Source organism: Orcinus orca, chromosome 6, assembly GCF_937001465.1.
Source record: "Orcinus orca chromosome 6, mOrcOrc1.1, whole genome shotgun sequence".
Lineage (NCBI taxonomy): Eukaryota > Metazoa > Chordata > Mammalia > Artiodactyla > Delphinidae > Orcinus > Orcinus orca.
The window spans coordinates 82,110,339-82,126,378 of NC_064564.1; the positions used below are offsets into that span (position 1 = coordinate 82,110,339).

The following is a 16,040-nucleotide window of genomic DNA, read 5'->3' on the forward strand; positions in this document are numbered from 1 at the left end:
AAAGCACGGGAAATGATGCATGAGTAGTAGTATTTACAGGACTCTTGTCATTGTCATTCACTCTACAGGCATTATTGAGTACCTACTGTATGCCAGGTACTTTCAACAAAGGGGATGGATACAGCAATGAACAACCCAGGCAAGACTGCTACTGTCATGGAGATGGCCTTTTTGAATGGTGAAGACATGCAATAAACAAGAACATAAGAAGACTAATCAGGTAAGTTCTGTTTATGGACTTTTGTGAAGTCCATAAACACCAGAATGTGATAGTGAGCGCCTTGGGGAGGCCATGCTATTTTAGATAGGGTAGCCAGGGAAGGCCTTTCAGGATACTTGAGCTGTATCCTACAAGAGGAGCGCACCCTGTGTAAGTCTGCTAAACAGAATGATGGAATAAGTGAACTCATCAAGTTCAGTGCTAGAGGGAGGGCCAGGCCCCACCAGTTGTGTGGTTATTCATTTTGTGTCCTTTTGTGGATATTCCTAAAATCCTCTCCAGGAGCCCTGATTTATTGCCTCTGCAATGGGGGTTGCTAATACTGATCACCTTGAGAGGGGTGCTCTGAGGAATAATGGGTAAACAATTGTGAGGAGCTATATAAATGCTAAATAATGATCACAGTAATAAGCATTTGTTAAAGTCAGCACTGTGATAGGCAGCTCACACTCGGATGCCTTGGCGAACGTGGAAATCGATGTGGCTGCTCCCTGCGAACCCCAGCACCATCCTTTAAAGTAGAAAAAATAAATGAGCTGATGATCATGATATTCCGAGTGGTTAGTGATCAAATAACCGTCGTGAGAGAAAGCTGGTGTGTGAAGTGTAAAATGGGAGTGGCGAGATAATGGCACATTCCAGCCCAGAGCAGGTAGAGGGTAGCTGGTGAATGTAACAGGATGCTTGCTGGTACACACACCACCCGCTGCAGAGTGGTAATTCTAACCTCATCAGGATGAGGCACTGCCACCACCACCAAAAGCACTGGCAGACGGAAAGTGGGATGAGAAAGAGCCGGATCAGCAGCATCTCTGCCAGCAGCCCCATCTGGCCCTCTTGGCCTTGGCAAGCCTCCCCAGGGGGAGGACTGAGAAGCCAGCACCAACGGGCCCTACCTTGGAAGGGCACCAAGGAAGCGGGGAGGGAGGGAGGGAAGGAGGCGAGGAATGAGTGTTGCATTTTCTCCTTTCTCAATGAAAGATCCCAGTTCCGGGAAAGACTTCAGTTGTCTTTTTTACCAGAGCCTCCCTACATAGTTAGAGACAAGAATCCACTCCCCTAGCTGCACCTCTTCCTTCCCTGCAAACCTCTCTCCAAAATATAACATTAATATCACAGAAAAAGTCTTTTTTTTGTGGGTCCTATCATCTCTTTAATATAAATGTGAGTGTGCCCGAACTTTCTTTCGTCTCCCACCTCATACTGGCATACAACATTGTGTGAAGTGCACACACACACACACACACACAAGCACACACACACGTGATGTATACCCACGATCACGCAAGTCCTTTGTTAAGCACCGGCTAGGTTGTTATACAGTGTCTGTGGAGTGTAGGTCACATAGTGGAAAAGTTTAAATTATTGTTGCTGCTTCTCTGAAAAGCAGGAAAACAACAAAAAAAAGAGAAGACAGTAAAAAAAGAAACCACTTATTTTAAGGCTGATACTAAACACTTTGCTTCATTTTGACTGAGCAAGTCACCCCCACCTTTGGACAAGTAGAATGGAGGTGATCTCTGAGGTGCTAAGAGCCCCAAGTGTATACTTCATATTTTGAGGCTTGACTAGAAATTAGGGAGGTTAAAAAGAATATGGCAAGATAATCCCAGTCTTCACAAAATTATGGTTTAAATTGGGGTGGGAAAGGATCAAGCGCCTCACAAAAATCTCATTGATTTTAACCAAATGGAGAAAATGTTAAACGTTAAACACACTAGAATATTAATATCTAAAGAACTTTGGGTGGGCATGCTGTATGGGGCATAGTAAGTGCTCAGGAAATTTTCTGCACACGAGTAAGGCATTTCCAACCACCAGCATCTCAGACTGCTTGAACCTAAACTCACTTATTTACATATACCATTTCTTCAAGTGCTCTGTTTCTCAAACTAGTCAATGGAGGAATCTGGGGAGAGCTGTCCTCAGTAGATGTGGTCATCTTCATGGCCGAATCAGTCTGAATTAAGTTGGTTCATTAGCAGGACTGCCTAAATGGCTTCCAGATTTTGTTTGGTAAATATTTTAAATGCCTTGTTGATAATGGATTGGCAATAAGGTGGGAGATAAAGTCAGAAGGAGGAAAGGTATCTGCTCAGATCCTATGCTTTTAAATTAAGCTAACTCGTACTCAACCAAATCTAGTGCCAAACTCCAAGTAATCGTTCCCAGTTATTGTCTTGGATCCTTTATTTCACTTTATTTATTTATTTTTAAGTCTCTGTTTCTGCTTTTACCTGACACTTGACTTTCTTAACTCCCTTCTCCCGCCAGCTTCTGGCTCCGTGCTCCCCCCTTTGGACTGGATGAGTAATTTTGTCTTTCCTGCTTGTCACCTTTGGCTCCTTCGAAAACGGGTTATGTTTATCTTCTGGCTCTGTCTGCTTTGGGCTGCTCAGAACTTTTCACCCTACTCAGCCAACTTTTGGTCCCAGGACCTTTCCCTGCTTTGACTGTCTCAGTGGCATCTGTGCTGGGCTTAACTCCTCCAGACTGGGGGCATGGGCAAGAGGAGAGATCAAGCGAAGATCAAGCAAGGAAACAGGAAGAATATCTGGCTCAACTCAAACTGTGCAGGGCCCTGAGGCCTTGCTGGTTGCACAATTTCTGCCTACTTATTCCTCTGCTTTTTTTTTTTTTCCCCTCCTGTCTCTGACTCTTTCTATTTCAGTTTTTTTTTTTTTTTTTTTTGCGCGGGCCTCTCACTGTTGTGGCCTCTCCCGTTGCGGAGCACAGGCTCCGGCCGCGCAGGCTCAGCGGCCATGGCTCACGGGCCCAGCCACTCCGCGGCATGTGGGATCCTCCCGGACCAGGGCACGAACCCATGTCCCCTGCATCGGCAGGCGGACTCTCAACCACTGCGCCATGAGGGAAGCCCTCTGTTTTAGTTTTTATTAAGTCTTCACCTTCTAACTGGCTGATCCTCCTCTAGTACCCCTTTGTAAGACTTAAATGGGAGTGAAAGTAAGTGATATCCATTAGCCAAAATAAATTTGATAACCAGGAGAAATTGTTGAATCTTGAGTGTCCTTATAGCACTTATCAAATGCCATTTTACCAGATTAGTTGGTAAACGGCTGTGGTTTTCCAGAGAGTCTATTGATAGGTAAGTCAATAAATATTTGTCAAATGAATGAATGAATGCATACTAGTTGTGTAGCACTGTATCAGGTATTTTAAATAATACAAAATATAAGATTTCGTCTTCGGCTTAAGAAGGACATCTTCTCATGCCCATTTACAAAAAGACTGTTTTGAAATATTACTGAGGGCCAGACAAGTTTCACTATTTCTTCTAGAAAACAAGATGTCATCTCTTAACGCACAACCAGCTTCATTTGGGCAAAAGGGAATGAGAGCAAAGTACTGGGTAGGGCAGTAATTGACACCTCCAAGTTAATGGACTGTAGAATTTGAACATTGGATTATTTATATTGCATCTTCAAAATGCATAAAAGATAAATGAATTGAATGGAGTGAGCACCTGCAGAAATACCACCCATGTCAAGTAATACAACTTTGATATCACCCCAGAAGCCTCCACTCTCCTGTCTGATATAATAATATTTTACTTTTCTTTATAATTTTACCATATTTACAAATTTCCCTAAAAAGTTTAGTTTTACCCAATTTTGAAATCAAAAAAGATTAAAAAAGAAAAATAGCAATTTGCACGCACATTCAATGTTGGGCATGAAAAAGAAAACTAATTTTTTAAATAAGATTCAGAAGTGTATGATTTCATACATAGTAGTTTGTACCTCTTAATCCCCTACCCTTATCTTGCCTCTCCCCACTTCTCTCTCCCCACTGGTAATCACTAGTTTGTTCTCTAGATCTGTGAGTCTGTTTCCGTTTTGTTATATTCATTTGTTTTATTTCTTAGGTTCCACATATAAAAGACGTTTACTGTTTAGTCCTTTTTTTTTTTTTTTTTTTTGTGGTACGCGGGCCTCTCACTGTTGTGGCCTCTCCCGTTGCGGAGCACAGGCTCCGGACGCGCAGGCTCAGCGGCCATGGCTCACAGGCCCAGCCGCTCTGTGGCATGTGGGATCTTCCTGGACCGGGGCACGAACCCGTGTCCCCTGCATCGGCAGGCGGACTCTCAACCACTGCGCCACCAGGGAAGCCCTGTTTAGTCCATTTTTATGGTGGCTGTTGCCAGTCACTCTATTCCTTTATACTTCAAAGGTATTCCTCCCAAAGCTACCTTTGGTCTTACACAAATGCTTTCCTGCACTCAATGGAACTTTGAAGGATACTGAGCTCATCTTGATCAAATGGATGTTGACATTCCATGATCATCACAGTAATTATTCCTAATTTCTACTTTGCTTCAAAAGGTCTCTTCCCTTGCCCCCTAAATCTGTACTTTTAAAATGGTATCTACAACTTTAATTATACTTGACAATAAACTTCTTTTACCACAAAATCTGTTTTATCATGTATATACCCCTCATTACCTTCAAATATCCTATTTTTAAGAAATCCCATTTATGTAGGGCTCCCAAAGAGTTATAATATTAGCAAGGGTGTTTTTAACTGTCTCTGTAATTGCTGTTTGTAATTATTGCAAATCAAATTTGTACAAATTATTAGATGCTGGTTGAATTATCTATCAGACTGGGGTGAAATTGTCCTGTAAACCACTGTATGCTGAACAAATCTACAGAGTAGAAACTGAGATGGAATTTGGATTCCATGGACAATCAAATCAGATGCTGTAGTATTAACACATACTTTGGGTTCAGAATAATCTTGCTAATCACACTTCCAAATTAATCAGCTAATGTCAGTTTCCATGAAGAAGAGATTTTCTGGTGGGTCCTGGTTAGATAAGATTTGGGAAGGTTGAGGGCAACAGAGAAAGCTCCTGGTGAGAGGATTAGCTAGAGCACAGGACAGAAGACAACAATGAGAAGGCTATATTTGTAGATGAACTGGGCTATAAGTGCTATAATATAAACTTACAATTTTGCCACACTGCTTTGTGAATTATTTTCCTTGATTCAGATTTTGTATTTTTCAAGATGTAATAAATAGTGAGATCTAGTCTCGTTCTTCCGTGTGTTTGGATACAGTGAGTAGACTGCTTTGGCTGAATCAATAGTTTCATGCAGGGGAGATCTGAGAAACAATATTGGCAAGAAAAGTTAGGTCAGATTATGACAATCCTTAAAATGCTTATATTGAACTTTATCCTTCAGAAGTCATTTAGTGTTTATTTTTAATTGAGAGCAGCATGAGGAAAACAGTGTTTCTAAGGGAATAAAGACTCTAGGCAGGGAGATTAGGTAAAATAATATAGCAATAATTCAGGCGTTGAGAAATAAGGTTGGACTAGGCTGGTGATGGTGGCAGTGGATTAAAAAGGAAGGGGAAGGTGCAACATTATAAGGGGTAGAATTTGGCTTCTTTCTCTGTCTTTTCAGCCACTTGGGCTTAATCCTGCTCACTCTCCTTTATTTATTTCCCTTCCCATTTATATTTTCCTTCTTCTCTTGATCCTACTTTTTCTTTACCATTTTTTCTCTCTTTCCTTTGCCTGCATGAAAAAAAATTCTCTTAATACCTTACTATATAGGATGATGACTGAGTCAGGCAGATATCAAATGGGCGATATGGGTAGAAATTAACCATATGATTCACTAACTAATCAGAATATGTTGGTGCTTGTAAATATATACATATATTTAAATATATATATTTACCTTTTATTTTCAGTTACAAAGAAGGAAAGAAAGGAAAAAAAAGAGTAAATGGAAAAATGAGAGACAGAGGCTTTCATTTATTCATTCATTCATTCAAGAAGTGCTGTGTTTCCAGAGAATGAAATAGAGCCAAAGAAATAGAAAAAAGACAACAAAGTAATTTATGTTATTGTAATTTTATTATGTACTTCCCCTTTTAACTCGGCTGGATAAAGTAGACTTGCCAGGATGGGAGGCAAAAGACTAAGGTGTGATGGGTAGTTTCCTTGCCCTCGCTTTTTGTCATGTTGTTTCTCTTATCAAAAGGTGGGGTCTAAATCTGTATTCCTAGGCCCCAGTGACTGGCTCAACTAATAGAATGCGGTGGAAGTGACTTTCTGGGACTTCTTAGTCTAGGTTGTAAGAAGCCTGGGTCTTTTGGAACATTTACTCTTGGAATGCTCCGTTTTGGAGCCCAGCCACCGCTTTGAGAGAAGCCCACATCACGGCTTGTCCGTGATGTGGGCTGTCCTCCAGTTGGTAGCTGCAAGCAATAGCCAGCATCCCGTCAGTCATAGGAGTGAAGCATCTTGACGTCCAGCCCCATTGAGCCCACAGGTGATTGCAACCCCAGCTGACATCTGACTGCACTTTCTAGGAGACCCCCAGCCAATCCCAATGAATCCATGAACAATAAGAGACAAGAATAAACTACCATTTTAAGCTACTACACTTTAGTGTGATTTGTTATATAGCAATAGATAATTCTTTCATCAATTGTTTGAAAGATTCATAATGCCATCCAGAATGCATGTATATTTTTAATGTTTTTTTTCTTTTAAGGATCACTTTATTACTCATTAGCCATGAAATTGAAATCTGAATTGATCTTGATCAGAAGTCTTAGGAAATATTTAAGCAAATATTTTAAGCACTATCATATTTTTAGTACTGGTTCAGGATAAAGTGACATAAATGTGACAAGAATATTGATTTGTAATCCGAAGATGGAGTTTAAATTCTAATTCTGTCATTCATCACTGTGTGACTTAGGGCAAGTTATTTAATATCTCTGATTCCTAGTTTCCAATGCTATAGTATATTTGAAAGTATTTAGTGTTGCCAGGCAAAACACAGATAGTCAATAAATTTCCATTTCTTTCCTTCTTAGGAAAGTCCTCTGTAAGTGCAACCATGCTGAAGCTTAGCACATTATCCTACTGCTTACTAAAACTTAATATTGTTATTATTTATCAAATATTTCTCTTGATAAATATTTCATAGGCTTCTGTAGTACTACCTTTAGTAGTGTGGTCTACCTTACCTTTCCTGTGGGATAACTTGTTTAATAGATTTTGGGACTCATTTCTGTTGCTAGATTCTCACAAAGGCAATTTTGTGGCAACCTTCTTTGGGTTTCAAGGACATGACCTTGTCTCACATCTTGAATGTGGTTCCCTACCCTAGTACAAATGTTAATATGTTAAGTGCATATCAAATAAAAATTTTAATTCAGTTCATCATATGTTTATGTATTTAAATTTAAGAATCAAATTGATATAATTGGTAACATTACCCATTTGCTTTGATTTGAGATGCCAAGTGATTGAAAAAAATTTTAATTTAGAAGAGCATTACCTTGCTTATTTGAATTTCTCATTTTTGTATAATTAGGGTGAACTAATTTAATTTGCAGTTATCCTTTTTAATGACTTAAATGATATCAGCTGAGATATTCAAGACCACATGATTAGTGGAGTTATCCTGACTATTACTCAGTCTTATAGAGTTGGAAAGTACAAGTGCAACTTGTGAAGCTTGGAGATGGAAGTTGTAAGCTTGATCTTTTCTTCATTAGCATATATATTTTTTTCTATTTTGTTCCCCTCACCTCACTCTAATCTGCTTTGTGTTTTCCAGAGGAACCACACACTGCATTTGGTGACAGTCCTCCTTTTCTAACTCTGCTCTGATTTTACGTCATTTTCACTCAATGTTCAGCTCACATCTCAGTTCTGCAAAGTATAGGCTTATTATTCATTTTGTGAGTTATGGTAGAAATCCCCAAGACAATGCTCTTTATGGTGAATTATGGTAGAAATCCCCAAGACAGTGCTCTTTATGGAGACTGAGTTACCTTCAGTAAATACTTTTTTTGATGATGCATTGTAACGAGGCTTTAAAAAATTTTGACACCAGACTTCTGACTAAAGTAGCTGGAATCTATAGTTTTAGAATAGAGTTTTTCAAAATGCAGGTCTTGACCCATTAGTGGATTATAAAAAAATTCTTGGGGTTGTGACAATCACTTAAAAACAATGAAACAATGTGGAATAGATAATATTAGAATGCATTATATGTAATAAGGGTAAGGTATCATAAAACTTTTTTATTTTGTGTTTGTATATATATACTGGTTTATGATAAAAATTATTCTATATATTTTTGTGAGTTGCTGTCAAAAGATTTTGAAAGCCACTGCCTTGGATTTACTTTTTAATTTTTTTAAATTTTTATTTTTTTTAATATTTTTTTGTTGTGGACCATTTTTACAGTCTTTATTGAATTTGTTACAGTGTAGCTTCTGTTTTATGTTTTTGTTTTTTTTGGCTGAGAGGCATGTGGGATCTTAGTTCCCAGACCAGGGATTGAACCTGCACCCCCTGCAATGGAAGGGGAAGTCTTAACCGCTGGACCACCAGGGAAGTCCCCACTGCCTTGGATTTAAAGCTATCTGAAACAATTTTAAAATATAACAGTTTGTAATGAAGCCCCAACAATGTATGTGAAATATAAAAGTGTAGATAGCATTTAGTTACATAATTTAAAGGGATTTGCAGGACCCAGCATAAGTCGGCATTATCCCAATAAATGGTAGGAACCCAAATCATATGTCCCTGGGAGGGTCTGAGGTAACAAGTTACTCATCTAGTCTGTGACATTGCTATTTATTGCCTTGCTACAGTTGGCTGTTGGAAATATTATGTCTTCCCTAGCCAGACTAGAAGGGCCTAGTTTTCCCAAGCCCTCAGTCTGCCAGAAAGATGGCATCACACTTCTCCCCCATTAGTAGGACCTGTTCCCGGATGGAGAGCTGGAAAACTTTAACCCTTAACTCCCCTTTTTGCTAGAGAACCTCCTTTTTCTTCCCCACTGGGTCTTAGAAAGGTGGAAGGCAGCATTAAAGGTTTTGTTTCATCCATATTATGTGAGTCTGTGTTTTTGTGTGAAGGCCTGCTCATTTAGAGGAGCGTTCCATCCCTGGAATTAGAAAATTAATCCTTAATCAGAGTAACGCAGTGTCACATTTTCAGTCTGCTAATGAGCTGTGGAAGGAGGTGGCACATCTTTCTCCAGTTGATGGGTGCCCCTTTTAGAGGATATATGATATCCTCACTAGTAGGTTCACACACTTCAGAACCAAAAGAATCCTCATGGCAGGAAGGAGTCCCTTGCTTTTCTGGCTCTTGCCCCTTTAAGTTTCCCAACTTCTCATTTCGCAGTATGCTTTCTCTCCCGTTAAAATGTCTACCTATTAAGCTCATTGGTGGAATCTACCATATTGTGTCACTTAATTTTTTCCATCTGCTTATGTTTAAAAAATTTTTTTCAAAGAAAGCCCTGACCTAAATCCTTTACTCTCCTTTTATAATGCTTTTATTTTGAACTTGCTAAAAATCAACCCAACTCCTTCATCACTGCCTCTCCCCGCAACCTCTGTCAACATTTCCCTGTTATTCAGATTTTTTTTAAAAAAATATTTATTTATTTATAAATAAATTTATTTATTTATTTTTTATTGGGTCTCCGTTGCTGCACGCGGGCTTTCTCTAGTTGTGGTGAGTGGGTGCTACTCTTTGTTGTGGTGCACGGGTTTGTCATTGCGATGGCTTCTCTTGTTGCGGAGCACAGGCTCTAGGCATGAGGGTTTCAGGAGTTGTGGCATGAGGGCTCAGTAGTTGTGGCGCACAGGCTCTAGACTGCAGACTCGTTAATTATGGTGCATGGGTTTAGTTGCGCCGTGGCATGTGGGATCTTCCCGGACAAGGGATCAAACCCGTGTCCCCTGCATTGGCAGGCAGAATCTTAACCACTGCACCACCAAGGAAGTCCTGGGACATTTTTTTCCTTTTACTACATGGGACATTTTCAGGACTAGGAGCTTTCTCCTATTCTTCTCAAGGAGCTTTCAGATGAATTAATGAAACAAGGTAGATAAATTTGTTACCATCATTAGAATCTCATTATAAAATATTCTCTATAACTCAAAATGTGGCATAAGGCAGATCCCTATTTAAGAGGAAGAGCCTTATTATAAATTATCTTGAAGACCCTGAGATTGTCCTTAAGAGCAGTGCTGTGGGAGGATATGAGGCACAATCTTGGTCACTACAGTATTTAAGTGGAGAAAGTGAGATGGTCTCCCAAAGAACTGGACTTGATTTTATCCTGAGTCACTCCTTGATTTTAAACTCTTATAATCATAGAATATAAAGAAGGAAGAAACTGTGTTCATTCTGTCTCATTTTACAAAGTAGGAAATTGAGACACAGAGGCACGAAGTCATTAAGATCATTCAGTTATTTATTTGGTTACTTGGACTAGGGTGGTTTCAGAAAGGAGTAGAAAAGTGGATATATCAGTATTTGAGAGCTATTGAGGGACCGTAATAATCAGCATTGACTGGTTGGTGGCAGGCTGTGGGGTTGGACACTGAGAGGGAAGATTCAAAGATGGTGCTTGAGTCTTTAGCCTTAATAACCACGCATTCAGGAGACATTCATTCTGAAGGACAGTCTGGGACAGCCAAGGGGAGGATAGAAGTAGGGCCATCCCTGCAGGGGAAGATGTAGAGGGAGGGTTTTATCTGATATGGGAGAGAGTTGGGCATGTTTAAGTACTGATGGTAAGAGGCCAGTTTTTCTACTGAAGTCCTTTTTCTCTCCTCTGGCTCCTGCCTTCTGTCTAAAGGTCTGCGTAGTTCCTGGAAGTCTCAGAGCAGATCTTTTAGGAGCATCAGAATTATCTCTTGCTAATTCTTTATCAACTCTTACCAAGCAACTTTTGTTATTAACTCATAAGCCCACATTCCCAGCTGACTATTTTCCAGATGCTCACATTCACATTAGATAAAAGCATTTCTCAAATTTGTTAATGGGGGTAAAGAAAACAAAACTAACCTTCTCACATTTCAAATTGGAGGAAAAGTGTACCTGCAGAGAAAGATTGTGAATTCAGACTGGAAATGTTGAGTTTTGAGCGTCTTTGGTAAAATCCAAGACAGTGTGTTACAATTGAATATATACAGGAGGAAAAACTATGAGACTATTGGGTTATGAAAGTGTAGTACAGAGAGTATTTCCAAGAGGAAGTTATTATCCATAGCTGCAGTTAGGCCAAGTAAGACAAAGATGGAAAGGTGTTCATTAGATTTAACTACAAGGAAGTCATTGGTGACCTTGACAAGTTTCAGTGGAGCAGTGGGGCCAGAGCCAGACTGCAGTGGGCTGGAAGTGAGTGGGAGGTGAGGAAGTAGAAAAAGTGAATATAAACAACCATCAAGAAGTCTGGGACAGCCAAGGGGAGGGTAGAAGTAGGGCCGTCCCTGCAGGGGAAGATGTAGAGGGAGGGTTTTATCTGATATGGGAGAGAGTTGGGCATGTTTAAGTACTGATGGTAAGAGGCCAGTTTCTCTACTGAAGTCATTTTTCTCTCCTCTGGCTCCTGCCTTCTGTCTAAAGGTCTGCATAGTTCCTGGAAATCTCAGAGCAGATCTTTTAGGAGCATCAGAATTACCTCTTGCTAATTCTTTATCAACTCTTACCAACCAGCTTTTGTTATTAACTCATAAGCCCACATTCCCTGCTGACTATTTTCCAGATGCTCACATTCACATTAGATAAAAGCATTTCTCAAATTTGTTAATGGGGGTAAAGAAAACAAAACTAACCTTCTCACATTTCATATTGGCCTGTGGATTATTTCAAACTGAGACATTAACATTTTAGACCAATTTTTAAAGACTTGAAGAAATTATTTTTTATGATTAGCATTAATTACACATTTAGTCATTGACTTGTTTTATATTTACTTCACTATTATTTATAGACTTACTAATATATAGCATATGTTTGTCATGGAACACCCAACAATGACCTGAAAGTCTTGTTTTTTAAGTATTTTACAGTTTGAAGATAAATTTTTGGGATTTATGATGATTTTCTACATTTTTGGTAGAATGCTTTCTGCTGTGTCCAAACAGTGTTCTTTATGGTTCAGCTGAAACTTTTTATTGATACCCCACATTCAGATTTCCTTCTATTTCTAAAATAAGTCCTTCTGTGTGATTCTTGGTAGGAAAAATGACCCTACTTCCTGCTGTGGATGTTGAAGAGGCCAGTTACCTTCTCTTAATAACCACTGGCAGCTGAGATGTGGACAGTTGACTTAGAATCAGTCAACAGATTCTCTCATCAAGGGTGTCACATCCTGGGGGAATGGTAGAAAATCTCAGGGACACTGAGACTCACTCCTTTTTTTTTTTTTTTGTACATGGATTAGCGTTTCTTTTATTAAAGAACTAAACAAATAGTGCAAGATGTGGGTACAAGGCAGATTTCAATATTTCTAACAAGGGCAGAAAGCCTCGCTCCAGGAACAAAAAGATTGTAATATTTGAGCTTGACCAAGTTCAGCAGAAAATGAAGTGATAAGCTAAAAACTCTCAATTCTGTGCCCTGCTGGCATTAAGTCCGAAACCAGAGGATTTTCTTTGTGTTTACCATGTGACGTTCAATAAAAATACTCCTGTTGAGGGGCTTCCCTGGTGGCACAGTGGTTGAGAGTCTGCCTGCCGATGCAGAGGACACGGGTTCGTGCCCCGGTCCGGGAAGATCCCACGTGCCGCGAAGCGGCTGGGCCCGTGAGCCATGGCTGCTGAGCCTGTGCGTCCGGAGCCTGTGCTCCACAACGGGAGAGGCCACAACAGTGAGAGGCCCGCGTACCGCAAAAAACAAAAAACAAAAAACAAAAACAAACAAACAAAATACTCCTGTTGACATAAAACTCCAAAGCTCAGGGCACCCCTAGGCCACACAGCGGGCACCTGCCCCAGAGAGCACCACCGGCCTCCACGGGAAAGTGATGCTTTCACTTCTGACCCTTGGCTGGCAGGCATCTCGGAAATGATCCTGAAATGCTCCCTGGGAAGAGGATTTATGCCCTTTCTGGATGAACCACTCCCAGGACCCTTATACACTGGGCTTAATTTTTTTTTTTACATCTTTATTGGAGTATAATTGCTTTACAATACTGTGTTAGTTTCTGCTGTACGACAAAGTGAATCAGCTGTATGTATACATATATCCCCATATCTCCTCCCTCCTGAGCCTCCCTCCCACCTTCCCTATCCCATCCCTCTAGGTGGTCACAAAGCACTGAGCTGATCTCCCTGTGCTATGCAGCAGCTTCCCACTAGCCATCCATTTTACATTTGGTAATATATATATGTCAATGCTACTCTCTCACTTCGTCCCATCTTCCCCTCACCCCCCGCCCCCCCCCCGCCCCCTGCCATGTCCTCAAGTCCATTCTCTACATCTGTGTCTTTATTTCTGCTCTGCCTCTAGGTTCATCAGTACGGTTTTTTTAGATTCCATATGGTATTTGTTTTCCTCTTTCTGACTTACTTTGCTCTGTATGACAGACTCTAGGTCCATCCACCTCATTACAAATAACTCAATTTTGTTACTTTTTATGGCTGCGTATTATTCCATTGTATATATGTGCCCCACCTTCTTTATCCATTCATCTGTCGATGGGCATTTAGGTTGCTTCCATGAGCTGGCTATTGTAAATAGTGCTGCAATGAACATTGGGGTACATATATCTTTTTGAATTATGGTTTTCTCAGGTTATATGCCCAGTAGGAGACTCACTCTCTTTTTTTTTTGAATTTTATTTTATTTTTTTATACAGCAGGTTCTTATTAGTTATCTGTTTTATACACATCAGTATATATATGTCAATCCCAATCGCCCAGTTCATCACACCACCACACCCACCCCCGCGCCACTTCCCCCTTGGTGTCCATACGGTTGTTCTCTACATCTGTGTCTCAATTTCTGCCCTGCAAACCTGTTCATCTGTACCATTTTTCTGTGTTCCACACATATGCATTAATATACGATATTTGTTTTTCTCTTTCTGACTTACTTCACTCTGTTTGACAGTCTCAAGATCCATCCGCGTCTCAACAAGTGACTCAATTTCGTTCGTTTTTATGGCTGAGTAATATTCCATTGTATATATGTACCACATCTTCTTTAGCCATTCGTCTGTCGATGGACATTTAGGTTGCTTCCATGACCTGGCTATTGTAAATAGTGCTGCAATGAACATTGGGGTGCATGTGTCTTTTTGAATTATGGTTTTCTCAGGGTATATGCCCAGTAGGAGACTCACTCTTGACGATGGCAGCAGTGCTGAGTGCCCAGCGACAATGGTGTCCTTGGCACTGACCTAACCAGACTGTTCCACGGAGTTGGTCCAGGCTGTGTCCTCAGCTGCCTGGCCCCTCTGGGTTCCTGTCTCTGCTCTGAACCTGCTTCCTATTGAGTCATTGAACTCTCTGAGACCCTTCCAAGAAATTTCTCTTCTGTTTGAGGTACCTGGAAGCAGTTTCTGTTCTTTGCCATGAAGAAATTTGACTGATTCAGAGGGTCACAATGGAATAATAAAGCAGCCAACAAAAACATTATACGTAGCTAACATTTGTGGACTGCAGGCATTGTGCAAAATGCTTTAAATAAATGATGTCACCAAATCCTCAGAACAACAGGATGAGGCAGGCATATGGGTCTATTCTTTCAAGAATCATCTCAAGGGCCTCCTTTTGTAAGAAAGCTTTTCTAATCTCCATTCCCTCTTGCAAGTAGACTTGAGTCCTCCTTTGTGTCCATTCTATGTCCTATAAAGAGGAAAGGATGGGTGTATGTGTGTGTGTGTATATATATATATATATACTTATTTTTATATTTGAATATTTATATATATTGTACACACATGTACATACACACATATTCTTATATATAAATATTAAATATATAAAGTATGTATAATATACCTAATATTATATGATATAATATGTAATATATAATACAATATATATATTTTATTTCCTAGCCTTTTATTAAGCTCTTACTATATGTCAGATACAGTGCTTAGCCATTCACTCACATGATCTCATGACATTCCCACCAGAACTTTATGAATTAGATTTATTAGCTATTTTACAAAAGAGGAAGTGAGACTAAGAAAGGTTAGATAACATTTTCAGGATATTACCTATGAACTGCAGAGTTGAGAATTTAACACGTTCCATTTTGTTTTGTTTCAAATTCCAAAGCCTCTGCTCTTAACACTGTACGAACTGCCTTCACTGCCTCATTACACTCGCATGGAATTGCTTCCTTCCTGTTCTGGACTGAGGCAGAGTCTGATTTCACTTGTCTTTTTTCTTTTCCCTTACTTGTCTAGGAGGGAGGGCAGATCTCCATTTCTTACGGCACTTCACCCAGTCCTCTGTCCATGGCAGACATCACGAGTCGATGATTACACTCTGTCCCAGCAAGCTATCTCAAGAATTCCTCTCCCTCTTTTCTACAGGAAGTCACTCCCAGTTAGTTACAGTTGAATCCTATTGCTATTTCTGACTTAGAACAATGCCTCTCACATAAATGTGCTTAGCAAACTGTTGTTAGAGTGTTGCTATTTTCTTCATTTTACAGATGAAGAAATGATAATTAGAGAATTAAATAATAAGCCATTCACCTGGGGATATTAGTGTCTACCTCATTGGGTTTTTTTGTGAGGATTAACTGAATGAATGCACATAAAACTCTTCAAATAGTGTCTTGGCACAAGGTAACTTGGTTATTAGTACTGCTACTCAAAAGCACACATGTGGTATCCATAGAGATAGGAAGGCAGTTGGTGGTTGCCAGGGGTTGGAGGGAGGGACGGATGAGGTGTGACTACTTAATGGGTATGAGGTTTCCTTTTGGGGTGACGAAAATGTTTGCAACTAAATAGAGGTGGTGGTCGCACAACATTGTGACTCTACTAAATGT

General features: G+C 40.0%; 2 protein-coding genes across 2 annotated transcripts in view; one reads left to right on the forward strand and one right to left on the reverse strand.

The window, feature by feature from the left end:
• Window positions 1-16,040, reverse strand: part of TLE1 (TLE family member 1, transcriptional corepressor) — a 511,226-nt gene that overhangs the window by 254,848 nt on the left and 240,338 nt on the right. The gene's annotated exons all lie outside the window — the stretch shown is intronic.
• The window catches only part of LOC101281028 (spermatogenesis-associated protein 31D4), a 218,275-nt gene that overhangs the window by 164,671 nt on the left and 37,564 nt on the right, over window positions 1-16,040 (forward strand). The window contains exon 5 of the mRNA XM_033404785.2: window positions 69-220. The gene's annotated coding sequence lies outside the window, so the exon portion shown is untranslated. The remainder of the gene's footprint in view (window positions 1-68; window positions 221-16,040) is intronic.